The following is a 17,116-nucleotide window of genomic DNA, read 5'->3' on the forward strand; positions in this document are numbered from 1 at the left end:
TTCCATGTCGTATCATTGGAATCATACAGAGTGTAACTTTTTCAGACAGGTTTCTTTCCCCTCACAATCTGCGCTTAATGTTTCTCCATCTTTTTGTGGCTTGATGTTGTTGTTCATTCACTAAGTTGTGTCTGACTCCTTGTGACCCCATGGACTGCAGCATGCCAGGCTTGTCTGTCCTTCACTGTCTCCCAGAGTCTGCTCAAATTCATATCCATTAAGTTGGTGATGCTATCTAACCATCTCATCCTCTGCCGTCCCCTTCTCATTTGCCTTCAATCTTTGCAACCATCAGAGTTTTTTCCCGGTGAGTCGGCTCTTCACATCAGGTGGCTAGAGTACTGAAGCTTCAACTTCATCATCAGTCCTTCCAATGAATACTCATTGGTAATAGCTCATTTCTAATTATCAGTGAATAATATTCCATTAATATGAATGTACCATGGTGTGTTTATCAATTCACCTATTAAAGGGCAACTTGATTGCTTCCAATTTGGGGCAATTATAAATAAAGCTACTACCAAAACTCTGCTCTGCAAGTTTTTGCGTGGACATAGTTTTCAACTCATTTGGATAAATACCTAGGAGTGCAATCGCTGGATCATAGGGTGAGACTATGTTTCTGCCAAATTATCTTCTGAAGTAGCTGGACTATTTTGCATCCCCACCAGCAATGAATGAGAGTTCCTATTGCTCCACACCCTAGCTGCTTTTGGTGTTGTTAGTGTTCTGGATTTTAGCCATTTTAATAGGTGTGTTGTGGCATCTCGCTAGTTTTAATTCTCATTTCCCAATGGCGTATGAAGCAAAGCATCTTTTCATGTGTTTATGTGTTATCTGTGTATCTTCTTTGGTGAATGTCTGTCTAGCACTTTTGCCCACTTTTTAATTGGAATATTTACTTTAGACTGTAAGTTTCTGCAACCATTGGAGAGAGTAATTTATCTATCTGTATTAAAATTTTAAGTGCATATTCCCAATGATAATGCAATTCGACTTCTCAAAACAGTCTATGCGTAAGTACAAGGAGTTTTAAGAACAAACCCATCTTGTCCTCAAATTCCTGTCCACTGAACACTAAGGAAGTTTCCGTGATTAGAATAAGAGGCGCATGAGCTCCAGGCAGTAGGAAGGTCAGATCTCCAACCTGGAATCTCCCTTGCTCCCTTCTTTGTTGATTCTACTAGATTCACCACCTACACACTCTTTAAGATCTCCTCTTTGAGTCACTAAGGAAAAATCAAAGTAGTATTTCTCTACACGAAGATGAGGTGTGAGAACAAAGCAATGAGACATGATTTTTGTTTTTTCTCTTCCAATGTAGTCATCTCAGCAAACAAAACAGTTGTTCCATTGCTGGACCCAAGTTTGAGCTCCAATTTGGGACTGATCTCTGAGACCAGGTTCTGAGCCTTATGGGGAAATCAGCCTTGTTATTTTATTGTCAGACCACTTCTCACAGCTAAGATTCAGCTTCTATATAGCTTTGGACCCTCAAAGGATTTCAACCCTTCATCATCAGAGACACTGAATAGAATGTGCTGCAAAGTTCTCCCTCCGCCTGAGAGGACATTCGGACAACCAGAAATATGAGCATACTCATACCCCATATGCACAAAATCTGAGGACAATTGTTCCCAAAGAAAAGGGATGTGGATGATTCTGAAGCTATGAGAATCTATTAGGAGCACATATGCATATGAGAAAATCAACGGGAAGGAGAAGAAAGATTTGACACTGAAAATAGAAGCAAAAGTTTAAAATAGCTCTGCAGGGATAAACCAATTAGTCAAAGACCTTTTTCTCCTCAGGTGACCCCAAGGTTACTCCCTGAGGAGGGGCGCCGTGGAGTAGCCGCAAGTCAGTGGTTGCCCCCTAGTGGCCAAAAAGAGAATGACTTCAGTGGATGGAAGAGAGAGATTTCCGCTCTCAGGCTAGAATCACTCAGGATGTTAAATTACATAGAAAGGCAAGAGAAAAACGACACGTTGGACATGTTCCTGGCCATTCTTTTCAGTAGGAAGCAAGGCAGGATGTGATGAGGAACGAGCCAAGAAAAGCAAAATGTGGAGGAAAGAGGCATCTCTGGAAGAGGATGGGGAAAGCTGGCTATCTTTCCCACTGGACCAATGGATGTAAGTCTAGACTGTAAATCTATTATAAAAAGAATAGCGTAGGTTAATTGAATTAGGAGTGATTAGTTTTTCTTCCTTACTGTGTCCTTTAATGGAATGAAAATAATGAATTTATACAATTAAAGGGAAAAAAATAAAAGGAAGAAGAACCCAAGAGATCTTCTCCCTGCATTTCCTACCCAAGGAAGAATGAAGCACACCTTGGCTCTTTGAGGAATTAACTGATTCTTGTTTTCTTAACCTATCTCCCTTATCATTCTGACTTTTTACTCTGAGCTCTTTTTCCTTGTCCCTTCCTTCTTCTTTTCTTTCTTCTTATTAAATATATCATACATAAAGAGCATAAAGAATAATGTTCATTTACTACATAAAGGATGGAATTGCAAAGCAACAAAAATCTTTTCTAATGAATCTTTGCCCTCCCTCTTTCAGAGATTGCCCCGGTTACTCTTTTCAGAATGAAGACCAAACAGGGGACTTTCCTGGTGGCACAGTGGATAAAAGTCTGCCAGCCAATGTAGGGATCATGGGTTTGATACCTCGTCCAGGTAGATTCTACATGCTGCAGATCAACTTAGCCTGGGCAACGCTTACTACTGAGTCCCTCCTCTAGGGCCCACAAGGCGAAACTATTGAGCCTGTAAGCTGCAACTAGTGAAGCCCAAGTGCCTAGAGCCTGTGCTCCACAACAAGAGAAGCCACTGCCTGTGCACCCCAACAAAGAATACCCACTGATCACTGCAACTGGAGAAAGCCTGCGTGAAAGCAGCAAAGACCCAGCACAGCCAAAAATAAATAAAATTTTTTTTAAAAATTACCAAGCAGGACCATTGGAACCAGCTTAAACTTGAAAACTCCATAGTGAACACAAGCTCTGATTTGATAAGAGCAAACAAAGCAAGACCATAAGAACTATTATGAAAGAATAGTTTTAGAAAGAGTTAAATAGAAAGAAAATATCCCTCTGCATGTCCCTCTGTGACAGCCAGCTAACTACTCACTTCTGCCTTTGTAGTGTGAAAGCAGCCACAGACCATATGTAAACTAGTGAGCATGGTTATTTTCCAATATAACTTTATTTGCAAAAACAGATGACAGGCCAGGTTTCACCCACCAGCTATAATGCCTGCTGTAGAGGAGCACTGTTCAATAGAAATATAAAGCAAGCCACATTTTAGATGCTCTTGTACCCAGTAAAAAAAAAAAAAAAAGGTAGAATTAATTTGAATTATTTTGAATTTGAAAGTATGCAATATAGCAGACACGAGAGACGCCGGCTCCGGCGCAACCGACCACACACAGAAGCGCGGCCGAAAGGAGCTACCCCACGCCCGAGGCCAGGGCCAGCGGCCGAGAGAAGCTACCCCACGTCCAATAGGCAGTGGCTGCGCGGGCGCAGGAGGGCCGAGAGGAGCTACTCCACCTTCAAGGTCAGGAGGGGGCGGCCCTGAGGAGATAGCCCTCCTCCAAGGTAAGGTGCAGCGGCTGCGCTTTGCTGGAGCAGCTGTGAAGAGATATCACACGACCAAGGTAAGAGAAACCCAAATAAGACGGTAGGTATTGCGAGGGGGCATCAGAGGGCAGACACACTGAAATCATAATCACAGAAAACTAGTTTATCTGATCACATGGACCACAGCCAAATGTGGTCCACTGGAGAAGGGAATGGCAAACCACTTCAGTATTCTTGCCTTGAGAACCCCATGAACAGTATCAAAGGGCAAAATGATAGGATACTGAATGAGGAATTCCCCAGGTCGGTAGGTGCCCAGTATGCTACTGGTGATCAGTGGAGAAATAACTCTAGAAGGAATGAAGGGATGGAGCCAAAGCAAAACCAATACCCAGTTGTGGATGTGACTGGTGATAGAAGCAAGGTGCGATGCTGTAAAGAGCAATATTGCATAGGAACCTGGAATGTTAGGTCCATGAATCAAGGCAAATTGGAAGTGGTCAAACAGGAGATGGCAAGAGTGAACATAAACATTCTAGGAATCAGTGAACTAAAATGGACTGGAATGGGTGAATTGAACTCAGATGACCATTATATCTACTACTGTGGGCAGGAATCCCTTAGAAGAAATGGAGTAGCCATCATGGTCAACAAAAGAGTCCGAAATGCAGTACTTGGATGCAATCTTTTTTTTTTTTTTTTAGAAATAGTTTGCTTTATTTTGTACCGTTTTTTGTACAGTGTAAAAAGAAATTTTGGGCTGTTCTGATCTGGAGAAGGAAATGGCAACCCACTCCAGCGTTCTTGCCTGGAGAATCCCAGGGACGGGGCAGCCTGGCGGGCTGCTGTCCATGGGGTCGCGCAGAGTCGGACATGACTGAAGCGACTTAGCAGCAGCAGCAGATCTGAGCAGAAGAAGTTCTGGGCTGCAGCTCACTATTTCTGATTTGTTCCCATAGATTCTGTACTTGGTTGAATGGTGCCCCCTAGACTTGATACCTGCCCAGCACCTTAGAATGTGAGCTTATTTGAAAATCAGATATTTGCAGATTTAATCGGTTAAGATGGTCATGCATGCGTGCGTGCCAAGTCGCCTCAGTCGTATCCTAGTTTTTGCAACCCCATGGACTGCAGCCCGCCAGGCTCCCCCGTCCATGGAATTCTCCAGGCAAGAACACTGGAGTGGGTTGCCATGCCCTACTCCAGGGGAATCTCCGCGACCCAGGGATCAAACCCGTGTCTTCTGCTGCTCCTGCATTGCAGGTGGATTCTTTAGCGCTGAGCCACTAGGGAAGCCCAGATGAAGTCATACCAGGGTCCTTATAAGAAGGCAGCTTTGTGATTCTTTGAAGGGGTTGGAGCTGACAGGGACTTCGATAATTTCCTCTTCTTCTCCAGTTCTCCTGTATCATGATGGCTGGACTGCTGCTAAGAGAGTTGTCTGCTCCTGGATGCTGGAGTGATGTCAACTGACCTCCCCTCTCTCCTCTCAGGGAAAGGGGTGCTGCGGATTCTGGGAATCCAGTCAGTTCACAGGGCAGTTGTCAGTCTCACCCTCCTTGTCACTATTCTTCTTAGGACTTGCTCCACCTGCCCACAGCTGGGAGTAGTGAACTTTGGTGTTCATGCAGCCAGTTGTGGGGGTCACCATTCAGGAACAACACAATGTGAATGGATTCACCAGGGTCTTTTCTACTTCCTGGGGTTTGCTGTGCCCTCAGCTAAAGTGTTTCAAAGACTGACGGGAAGGATCTAGCCAGGAACATCTTGCCAAGGGTCAGCCCATCAGATGCGGGCCAGTTCACCCCATCCTGGTAGTAACCCTGTGAGCTATTCTGTTTTACAGATGGAAAAACTGTTCAGGAACAGAATGAAGTCTCCAGCTGACAGAGGCAGATCTGGGATATTAACCAAGGTGCCTAGGCACACCAAGCTACGCAGGTGGATGTTGGAAGACTAAACACATTGCCCTGCGAGAGACGCCCGGCTCCAGCGGCGCAGACGCAGGAGACGCCCGGCTCAGGCGGCGCAGACGCGGGAGACGCCCGGCTCCGGCGCAACCGACCACGTGCAGAATCGTGGCTGAGAGGAGCTGCCCCGCGCCCAGGGTTAGGGCGGTGGCCGAGAGGAGCTGTACCACGTCCAGGAGGCGGTGGCTGCTTGGGCACTGGAGGGCCGAGAGGAGCTGATCCACATTCAAAGCAGGAGGGGCGGCCTTGAGGAGATACCCCTCGTCCAAGGTAAGGTACAGTGGCTGCACCTTGCTGGAGCAGCTGGGAAGAGATACTCCACGACCAAGTGGAATATAAGAATCCAGTGTTCTGATAAAGAATTTCAAATTTTGATGGTGAAAATGATTCAAAATCTTGAAAGCAAAATGGAGTTACAGATAAATAACCTGGAGAAAAGCTGGATGCAATCTTAAAAACGACAGAATGATTTCTGTTCGTTTCCAAGGCAAACCATTCAATATTACAGTAATCCAAGCCTATGCCTCAACCAGTAAAGCTGAAGAAGCCGAAGTTGAATGGTTCTATGAAGACCTACAAGACCTTTTAGAACTAACACCCAAAAAAGATGTCCTTTACATTATAGGGGACTGGAATGCAAAAGTAGGAAGTCAAGAAGCACCTGGAGAAACAGGCAAATTTGGCCTTGGAGCACGGAATGAAGCAGGGCAAAGGCTAATAGAGTTTTGTCAAGAGAACGCACTGGTCATAGCAAACACCCTCTTCCAACAATACAAGAGAAGACTCTACACATGGACATCACCAGATGGTCAACACTGAAATCAGATTGATTATATTCTTTGCAGCCAAAGATGGAGAAGCTGTATACAGTTAGCAAAAATAAGACCAGGAGCTGACTGTGGCTCAGATCATTAACTCCTTATTGCCAAATTCAGACTTAAATTGAAGAAAGTAGGGAAAACCACTAGACCATTCAGATAGGACCTAAATCAAATCCCTTATGATTATACAGTGGACGTGAGAAATAGATTTAAGGAACTAGATGTGATAGATAGACTGCCTGATGAACTCTGGATGGAGGTTCATGACATTGTACAGGAGACAGGGACCAAGACCATCCCCATGGAAAAGAAATGCAAAAAAGCAAAATGGCTGTCTGAGGAGGCCTTACAAATAGCTGTGAAAAGAAGAGAAGCGAAAAGCAAAGGAGAAAAGGAAAGATATAAGCATCTGAATGCAGAGTTCCAAAGAATAGCAAGGAGAGATAAGAAAGCCTTCCTCAGCGATCAATGCAAAGAAATAGAGGAAAACAGCAGAATAGGAAAAACAAGAGATCTCTTCAAGAAAATTAGAGATTCCAAGGGAACATTTCATGCAAAGATGGGCTCGATAAAGGACAGAAATGGTATGGACCTAACAGAAGCAGAAGATATTGAGATGAGGTGGCAAGAATACACAGAAGAACTGTGCAAAAAAGATCTTCCCGACCAAGATAATCACGATAACGTGATCACTGACCTAGAGTCAGACATCTTGGAATGTGACGTCAAATGGGCCTTAAAAAGCATCACTACGAACAAAGCTAGTGGAGGTGATAGAATTCCAGTTGAGCTATTTCAAATCCTGAAAGATGATGCCGTGAAAGTGCTGCACTCAATATGCCAGCAAATTTGGAAAACTTAGCAGTGGCCACAGGACTGAAAAAGGTCAGTCTTCATTCCAATCCCAAAGAAAGGCAATGCCAAAGAATGCTCAAACTACTGCACAATTGCACTCATCTCACACGCTAGTAAAGTCATGCTCAAAATTCTCCAAGCCAGGCTTCAGCAATATGTGAACCATGAACTCCCAGATGTTCAAGCAGGTTTTAGAAAAGGCAGAGGTAGCAGAGATCAAATTGCCAACATCCGCTGGATCATGGAGAAAGCAAGAGAGTTCCAGAAAAACATCTATTTCTGCTTCATTGACTATGCCAAAGCCTTTGACTGTGTGGATCACAATAAACTGTGGAATATTCTGAAAGAGATGGGCATAGCAGACCACCTGAGCTGCCTCTTGAGAAACCTGTATGCAGGTCAGAAAGCAACAGTCAGAACTGTACAACAGACTGGTTCCAAATAGGAAAAGGAGTACGTCAAGTTTGTTTTTTGTCACCCTGCTTATTTAACTTATATGCAGAGTACATCATGAGGAACGCTGGGCTGGAAGAAGCACGAGCTGGAATCAAGATCGCTGGGAGAAATATCAATAACCTCAGATATGCAGATTACACCACCCTTATGGCAGAAAGTGAAGAGGAACTCAAAAGCCTCTTGATGAAAGTGAAAGAGGAGAGTGAAAAAGTTGGCTTGAAGCTCAACATTCAGAAAACAAAGATCATGGCATCTGGTCCCATCACTTCATGGGAAATAGATGGGGAAACAGTGGAAACAGTGTCAGACTTTATTTTTTTGGGGCTTCAAAATCACTGAGGATGCTGATTGCAACCAGAAAATTAAAAGACGCTTACCCTTTGGAAGGAAAGTTATGACCAACCTAGATAGCATATTAAAAAGCAGAGACATTACTTTGCCAACCAAGGTCCGTCTAGTCAAAGCTATGGTTTTTCCCGTGGTCATGTATGGATGTGAGAGTTGGACTGTGAAGAAAGCTGATCGCCGAAAAATTGATGCTTTTGAACTGTGGTGCTAGAGAAGACTCTTGAGAGTCCCTTGGACTGCAAGGAGATCCAACCAGTCCATTCTAAAGGAGATCAATCCTGGGTGTTCATTGGAAGGACTGATGCTAAAGCTGAAACGCCAATACTTTGGCCACCTAATGCGACGAGCTGACTCACTGGAAAAGACTCTAATGCTGGAAGGGATTGGGGGCGGGAGGAGAAGGGGACAACAGAGAATGAGATGGCTGGATGGCATCACTGACTCGATGGACATGAGTTTGAGTGAACTCCGGGAGTTGGTGATGGACAGGGAGGCCTGGCGTGCTGTGATTCATGGGGTCGCGGAGAGTCGGACACGACTGAGTGACTGAACTGAACTGAACTGAACTGAATATAACATTTTCAAAATAGTATCATTTCAACATGTTATTAATAAACTATATTAATAAGTTACTTTATGTTTTTTCATATTCAGTCTTCCAGAGCTGCTGTTCACTATGTACCCATGGCGCGTCTCAGCTGTGACTAGTCCATTTCAAATGCTCTGTAGTCACACTCAACTAGTGGCTGCTGTACTGGATGGTACAGCTCTTTATTTCTGAAATTCTGATCAAACATAGGCATGTTTGATAAAAACACTCAGCAAACCAGGAATAGAAGGAAGCTACCTCACCATAATGAAAGCTGTATGTGAAAAACCACAGCAAAGTTCAGGTAACGCCAGTAGGGAATTGAGAAGTAATACAGGAAGGAGGGCTAATAAAGAGCGTGCTATGAAGCTGGCTTCCACCCTGAGGAACTCCCCCAGGAAACACACCTCAGAATTATCCCCTTCACGGACTCCTGACCACCATTTAATTGGTCCCAGGGGGCAGTGCTTTAGCTCTTCCAGCCTGCCACACCAGGACAGCAACTTGACTTCCAACAGCTCTGGGAACCAGAACCCTAGGGACCAAATCCTGGCAGTTGAAAGTCTACTGGGATACCAAGGAATGAAAAGTCCAAGGAATACGAGCGGTCGGTGGCCCCTTGTTACCCTGATATTATTTAAAATAATAGAAAGTGCTCTTAGAAGAAAATTTCTGGCAAGAGAAATCACAAGCAGTGCTTTTTACTTGTTTTTTTAAAGATTATACTCTGTGTATAGTCATTTTTAAGCTTTGCTACATTCCCCATTTTGTACAGTATATCCTTGTTGCTTGTGCTGTGCTTAGTCGCTCAGTCATGTTCGACTCTGTGACCCCATGGACTGCAGCCCACCAGGGCCCTCTGTCCATGGGGATTCTCCAGGCAAGAATACTGGGGTGGGTTGCCATGCCCTCCTCCAGGGGATCTTCCCAACCCAGGGATTGAACCCAAGTCTCCCACACTGCAGGCAGATTCTTTACCATCTGAGCCACCAGGGAAGCCCTTAGTTTATATTTTATCGTGTGTACCTTGTAATTCCCTGCCCCCTTGACTTTCCCCACTGGTTACCACCGGTTTGTTCTCTGTCTCTGTGAGTTGCAAGCAGTGCTTTCAAATGTTTATTGATTGATTTAGCTGCACAAAGTCTTGGTTGCAGCACACAGGCTCTTCCTTGTGTCACGTGAGACCTTTCATCGCAGCTGACAAACTCCCCAGTTGTGGTGTGCAGGCGCAGTAGTTGCATTCAGGGGCTTACTTGCTCTGCAGCATGTGGGATCTTAGTTTCCCAACCAGGGATCGAACCTGAGTTCCCTGCACTTCAAGGTGGATTCTTAACCACTGGACCATCAGGAAGTCCCAGCACTTTTTATTAAGCCCCCTGGGGACGGAGCTACTGGACTGAACAGATTGATTGGTTCCTTACTGTCAGTCACAAGTCAGGCTACTTCAGGTCTCATTCATATTTCAAGTGCAGGAAACACATTTCCTACCATAAAAATGCCAAAACTGAAGATGAAAAGAAATGAAAATAAAATACAAATATACAAGGAACACAAAGCAGGTATGTATTATATTAGTTCAGTTCAGTTCAGTTCAGTCACTCAGTCGTGTCCGACTCTTTGCAACCCCATGAATCACAGCACGCCAGGCCTCCCTGTCCATCACCAACTCCCAAAGTTCACTCAAACTCATGTCTATCAAGTCGGTGATGCCATCCAGCCATCTCATTCTCTGTCGTCCCCTTCTCGTCCCGCCCCCAATCCCTCCCAGCATCAGAGTCTTTTCCAGTGAGTCAGCTCGTCGCATTAGGTGGCCAAAGTATTGGCGTTTCAGCTTTAGCCTCAGTCCTTCCAATGAACATCCAGGATTGATCTCCTTTAGAATGGACTGGTTGGATCTCCTTGCAGTCCAAGGGACTCTCAAGAGTCTTCTCTAGCACCACAGTTCAAAAGCATCAATTTTTCGGCGATCAGCTTTCTTCACAGTCCAACTCTCACAACCATACATGACCACGGGAAAAACCATTGCCTTGACTAGACAGACCTTGGTTGGCAAAGTAATGTCTCTGCTTTTTAATATGCTATCTAGATTGGTCATAACTTTCCTTCCAAGGAGTAAGTGTCTTTTAATTTCATGGCTGCAATCAGCATCTGCAGTGATTTTGGAGCCCAAAAAAATAAAGTCTGACACTGTTTCCACTGTTTCCCTATCTATTTCCCATGAAGTGATGGGACCAGATGCCATGATCTTTGTTTTCTGAATGTTGTGCTTCAAGCCAACCTTTTCACTCTCCTCTTTCACTTTCATCAAGAGGTTTTTGAGTTCCTCTTCACTTTCTGCCATAAGGGTGGTGTAATCTGCATATCTGAGGTTATTGATATTTCTCCCGGTAATCTTGATTCCAGCTTGTGCTTCTTCCAGCCCAGCGTTCCTCATGATGTACTCTGCATATAAGTTAAATAACCAGGGTGACAATATACAACCTGACATACTCCTTTTCCTATTTGGAACCAGTCTGTATTATATAAGTTGTTGATATTCTTTTTGAGGAAGTCTTATGTGCAAGCTGGGTTTGCTAATGTTTCTGAAACTACAGCTTCAGTGTAATGTTCTTGGTGAATGTCCATAAGCTTTCTGATTGCTCAAGGACCTTAAAAATCTTTCACCATCCCAGGCTTCCTTCTTGGAAGTTTCCATAACCAATGCGATGTGTGTGAATGGCCCTCCGCTTTTCCTCCCTCCTCCATTTTCTTCTCCTCAAAGATTACAGCCAACTTCAGTGTAAGTCTTGTACTTTTATATTGGCACTGGAAGCTTCACTTGTTCTTTTCCTGTGGAGGTCATTCTTTGGTCTTTCTGAGAAGTTTTTCCTTTGATATCTTTTCTTAAACTTCTTAAAAGAGACAATGACTGCTGAAATTATTGCTGGACCTCATCCTCTGTATCTTATCTGATCATGCTCCCAGGTCTTCTAAAGTTCTGTTATCACAGGAATATCGACCGAATTGGCCTACACTTGTCCCTTTCTTCACATCTTTTTCTTTCCCTCAAACATTGCCCCTACTGGAGAATGCAGTCTGGCCTCAGAAACTGACTCATTTGTTTATTTATTTTTTCTTGCTCTTATTGTCTCAAAATATCATTCTTTGTTTTCAAAGAGACTGAGAGAAATCCTAGAAGACTTCCCAGAGGAGGTGGCAATTGGTTTGTGCAAAATTTTGGCAAGTGCTCATGGACTCAAGCTGTATGGGAACTACTTGAGAAAAGGCCAGGAAGAACGGCAGAATGTGTTTTTACCAAATATATTCCACCTGTTCCTCCAAATCTAACCTTCACTTTCCACCACCCTGGAGCTCTGTGTTCTGGGAGTTGACCCAGAGGGACTGCATCAACCGACCTCCTCGCCCTAAAATTTTAATTGGGCTCAGCCAGTGGAAGGCATCATGGGAGAGAGTTTGGAAGTTCATGTTCTCCCACCTACAGGTCACAGCAGATTGGCTGCATCCATCTACTGAAGGCCACCGTTCTGTCCAGTAGTGTGCTCTCTTTCTAGGTTCAGGGAAAAGTTTAGTCCCTTCAGCCCATAGGAGTGATAACAGGTGATGCACTATCTCTTATTACTTTCCCTAAACTCTGCCCATGGCTTTGTAAATAGCTCCTGTGTTAGGCTCTTCTCAAATTATCCGTTTCAAGTATGCCATCTGTTTCCTGCCAGGCCCCTCACTGATACAGTGTGTTTGATTAATGGGTATTAGTTCAGACTAGTTGGAGCATGAAGTGTGTGTGATGAAACAGTAAAATATCGTGTAGGAACAGTAGGCTAAAAACCGGTGGTGAAGGTACTTGACTTCCAGGCCAGAGAGTCTAGCAGGCTCTGGGAATCTCAGAAGGTTTTAGACCAGGAGTGACATGCTTTAAGAAAACGAATTTGGCAACTGCATGCAGAATGGTTTAGAAACTAGAGCTGGGGAGACAAATTAGGAGAGAATTACTACTACAGGAAGATAACATTTTGTAACTTTCAGATTGGCAAAGATCCAAAAATTTGATAGCACAGTGTGTCGGTAAAGATGCCAAGAAATAGCACTCTCGATCTTTGATAGTGAGCGTGTATATTGATAAACCTCTTCAGAAGGCAATTTGATAATATCAGTCAACATAGAAGTTGGCAGAGGAAGAAATGGTTAAATAGCATCACAGCCTCAATGAACATGAATTTGAACAAACTCCAGGAGATGTAAAGGACCAGGGAGCCTGGCATGCTGCAGTCCATGGGGTCGAAAAGAGTCAGACACGACTTAGTAACTCAGCAACAACAAATCAACATAATAAATGTTTTATAACCTATTGATCCAGCAATTCCATCTGGAGGTACTGAGCCTATTGCTTAATACCCACTGCACACATGCTAAATAATTCATGTATAAGGATACTCATTATAAAGAGTATAAAGATTGCAAACAACCTAAACGTTCATCAGTTGGAGACTGGTTAAATAAGTATGACGCATTCCACATCACAGAACAACGTACAGCAGTTAAAGAGAATGAGGTGGCTACACACTCATGTGGGAAGATCTCCAATATAATGTTAAGGACAAAGGCAATGCCCAGGTATACACATAGCGTGCTTCTACCGGGGTGGGAGGATAGAAAAGTATATTGCACATAAATTACTGCACAGACCAAAAAAATACAAAGGAAACAGGTTAAGGGTGGCTGCTCCCTGAAGAAAACTGAAACATTGGGATCAAAAGAAAGAAGGAAATTTTCATTTTTGATGCCTGTACATGAATGAATTGTTTTGAAAATCCATTGCTCTATCATCTCAGAATCAAACATCTACCTTGTTATCAGTTCCAAAAATTATGTATAGCTTTCTTGGTGAGATAAATACAAACTAAAAAATATTTTGTAATAAAGTACTTAAATGCTTGCATAGAATACTGAGTGTGGTTACCAGGTGAGGAAATGGTTTCAAATTGTTTGCTTGTTCTTGTCCGTCCTCAAGGTTCAGAGTGTACAGTATCTGAAAATTTGGAAGGCAGGCCTTTGAAGAGTAACTGCTTCCTTCTGTGACTGCTGCAGATCTGAGTAGGTAGTGGGCAGTGTTGTCGTCCAGGGAACTCAGACCCTGGGTTGGTGGTTAATATAGAAGACTTACTTAAGTTCCTTCTAACCAGGAGAAGTTATAGTAATAGGGCACGACCCTACTGGAGCTCTCAGGGTTTCTCTCTCATGATTGTTCTTTCATTTATCTGATCTTCAACTAGGCTGTAACCTCCATCAAGGAAGAGCACACACTTAACTTGCTTACCTTTGTGCTCTCAGCGCCTAACGTGGCAAAGGTGTGTAGTGGATGCTCAAATATTTTTTCAGTTGAATCGAACATGGCTTTTGTGTCATATTGTCCAAGCCCTTCCTTTTCTATGTATATATTTCTTTTTGGCTGCACTGGGTCTTCGCTGCTGCCTGGGGGCTTTCTCTAGTTGCAGGGCACCAGCTTCGCGATGTGGTGGCCTCTCCTGTTCTGGAGCATGGGCTCTAGGCACACGGGCTCAGTTGTGGTGGACGGGCTTAGTTACTCTTCGGCATGTGGAATCTTCCCAGACCATGGATTGAACCCATGTGCCCTGCATTGGCAGGTGGATTCCTATCCACTCTACCACCAGGGAAGTCCATCCCTGTCCTTCTTTGAAACTTAAAGATGGCAAATAATGGACCATTCATCTGATTGTAATAGCCAATTTACTTTCTCTATAAGCGAAGAAAATAGTCCAATAGTGTGAGTGGGCAATAAAACTTTTGAATTAAATGTAATTTAACTGTCTAGTTTCTGTGGTGCTACAGTAATTCCATGATGTTTCTAAAACATTGTATTACTAAGAAGTAACATTAGCTGCAGGAAGTTGAATCTTTACATCTAACTGTTTTTGTTTATTTCTGCCTGATTAACACAACTATTTTTTGTTGTTAAATAATGACTCTTGCATGGCAGTCAGAACTTTAGTATTAAAACTTTTAAGTAAATTGACCATTTTCTCCTGTTGTTTTGTGGTTGAGACTCTGGAGTGACACTTTGATAACTATACAATACTCACATAATATCGTGGGAGCTTCCCAGGTGGCTTAGTGGTAAAGAATCTGCCTGTCAATGCAGGAGCCACAGGTTGGATTCCTGGAAGATCCCCTGGAGAAGGAAATGGTGATCCACTCCAGTATTCTTTTTAAAATTAATTAATTTTTTTATTCAAGGATAATTTCTTTACAGAATTTTGTTGTTTTCTATCAACCACTCCAGTATTCTTGTCTGGAAGGTTCCATGGACAGAGGAGCCTACAGTCCATGGGGCTGCAAAGAGTCAGACACAACTGAGGGACTGAGCACTCACACATGCATCTAATACTGTACTGTTGTATTTAACATAACTGATTATAAATGAAACTTAATAAACTCTGAGTACTTGACTGCTATGCAATTTTATTGCTTTTCCAGAGTTGATCTTCATTAAAAATATATGGTCATTACACTAATTGGTGAATATGCCCTCACTGCAATGGCGATTGTCATTAGATTTAATAAAAACTAAAGTGACTTTAAGTCAATGATTTTAATTTAGGGGTATGACTTTAATACAGATTTGTTTTGCTTTTGTCTTTGTAAAAAAAAAAAATCCATCCCAGTTTAAGCATAAGGGAAAGAGATAGGGTCTATCTTCCTGAAACAACAGAAAGACTTGAGAGGACAGGATGAATAGGTGAGACCTTCTAGGAATGGAACTGACATGATTTGACATCACTGGTCAACTCGGGGACCAGATGGAGACTGCAAAAACGTTGTGCTTGTCTTGTCCCGTGTTTTTTAAATACCTGAATTTTTCTGCTGAGTCATCTGGTCCCCCACTCCCTAGTGACTTTCTCGGCAGCAGCCTTGCTCATGGACTTCACCAACTTCAGTTCAGTTCAGTTCAGCCACTCAGTCGTGTCCGACTCTGCAACCCCATGGACTGCAGCACCCCAGGCCTCCCTGTCTGTCCATCCTTCCACAGTTTACTCAAACTCATGTCCATTGAGTTGGTGATGCCATCCAACCATCTCATCCTCTGTCGTCCCCTTCTCCTCCCGCCTTCAATCTTTCCCAGCATCAGGGTCTTTTCCAGTGAGTCAGTTCTTCCCATCAGGTGGCTAAAGCATTGGAGTTTCAGCTTCAGCATCAGTCCTTCCAATGAATATTCAGGACTGATTTCCTTTAGGATGGACTGGTTGAATCTCCTCGCAGTCCAAGGATGTCTTCTCAAACATCACAGTTCAAAAGCATCAATTCTTCTGTGCTCAGTTTTCTTTATAGTCCAACTCTCACATCCATACAAGACTACTGGAAAAACCATAGCTTTGACTAGACAGACCTTTGTTAGCAAAGTAATGTCTCTGCTTTTTAATATGCTATCTAGGTTGGTCATAACTTTTCTTCCAAGGAGTAAGCATCTTTTAATTTCATGGCTGCAGTCACCATCTTCACTGATTTTGGAGCCCCCCAAAATAAAGTCTGTCACTAGACCTGGTAAGCATTGGGTGCCTGGAGAAGAGTGACATCCTTGAATATGGAACTTGGGTGAGAAAAAAGTGAAAAACGGAGATTTTAACAATATATGGAATTTGAGGGAATTTCCTGGTGGTCCACTGGTTAGGATGTGGCACTTTCACTGCTGTAGGCCCAGGTTCTATCCCTAGCTAGGGAACTAAGATCACAGCCAAAGGAAAACAACAGAAAAAAAGAAAAATAAGAATTTGGAATCTGAAAGGCAGGTAAGCCCAATAAGGGTTGAGGCCAGGGGCACAAACCCAAGACTGTGCACACAGGTTGAGAGTTGAGGCTCTGAGAGAATGAATACAAAAAGAAGCTAAAGGGGACTTCCCTGGTGGTCCAGTGGTTAAGACTCTGTACTCCCAGTGTGGGGGTCTGGGTTCAATCCCTGGTCAGGGAACTAGATCCCGCATGCTGAAACTAAAGATCCTGCATACTGTAATGAAGATCTCCCATGCAGCAACGAAAGTCCTGTGTGCTTCAACTAAGACCCAACACAGCCAAATAAGTAAACATTAAAAAAAAAAAGCTAAGTTTTGATGCTCAAAACTTTGGGCATCACTTACATTTAAAGGTTATAAATCACCAGAATCCCAATGTAGGGAAGCCGTCCTACTGGAAACAGGTTAGAGAAAGCTTATGGTCAAGGAGGGAAGTTCAAGGATAAGTGTAAACTGTACCTCAAACACAAAAAGTACACCGTACCTAGAGTAAAAAGGCTAAGTTGAGGGGAGGGGAAGGAGCCAGTAGATTTGGTATCAAGCCACTAATATACCCACTCCAGTATTCTTGCCTGGAAAAACCTCAATCCATGAGGTCACAAAACTGGGCGACTAAACAACAAAGATCATCAAAGCACACTTTCAGCAGGGAAGAGTTAAAATTACAAAGACTGAAAGAGAGCGGAG

This window comes from Moschus berezovskii, chromosome 23, assembly GCF_049115385.1.
Source record: "Moschus berezovskii isolate FMDL1 chromosome 23, NW_MosBer_1.0, whole genome shotgun sequence".
Taxonomy (NCBI): domain Eukaryota; kingdom Metazoa; phylum Chordata; class Mammalia; order Artiodactyla; family Moschidae; genus Moschus; species Moschus berezovskii.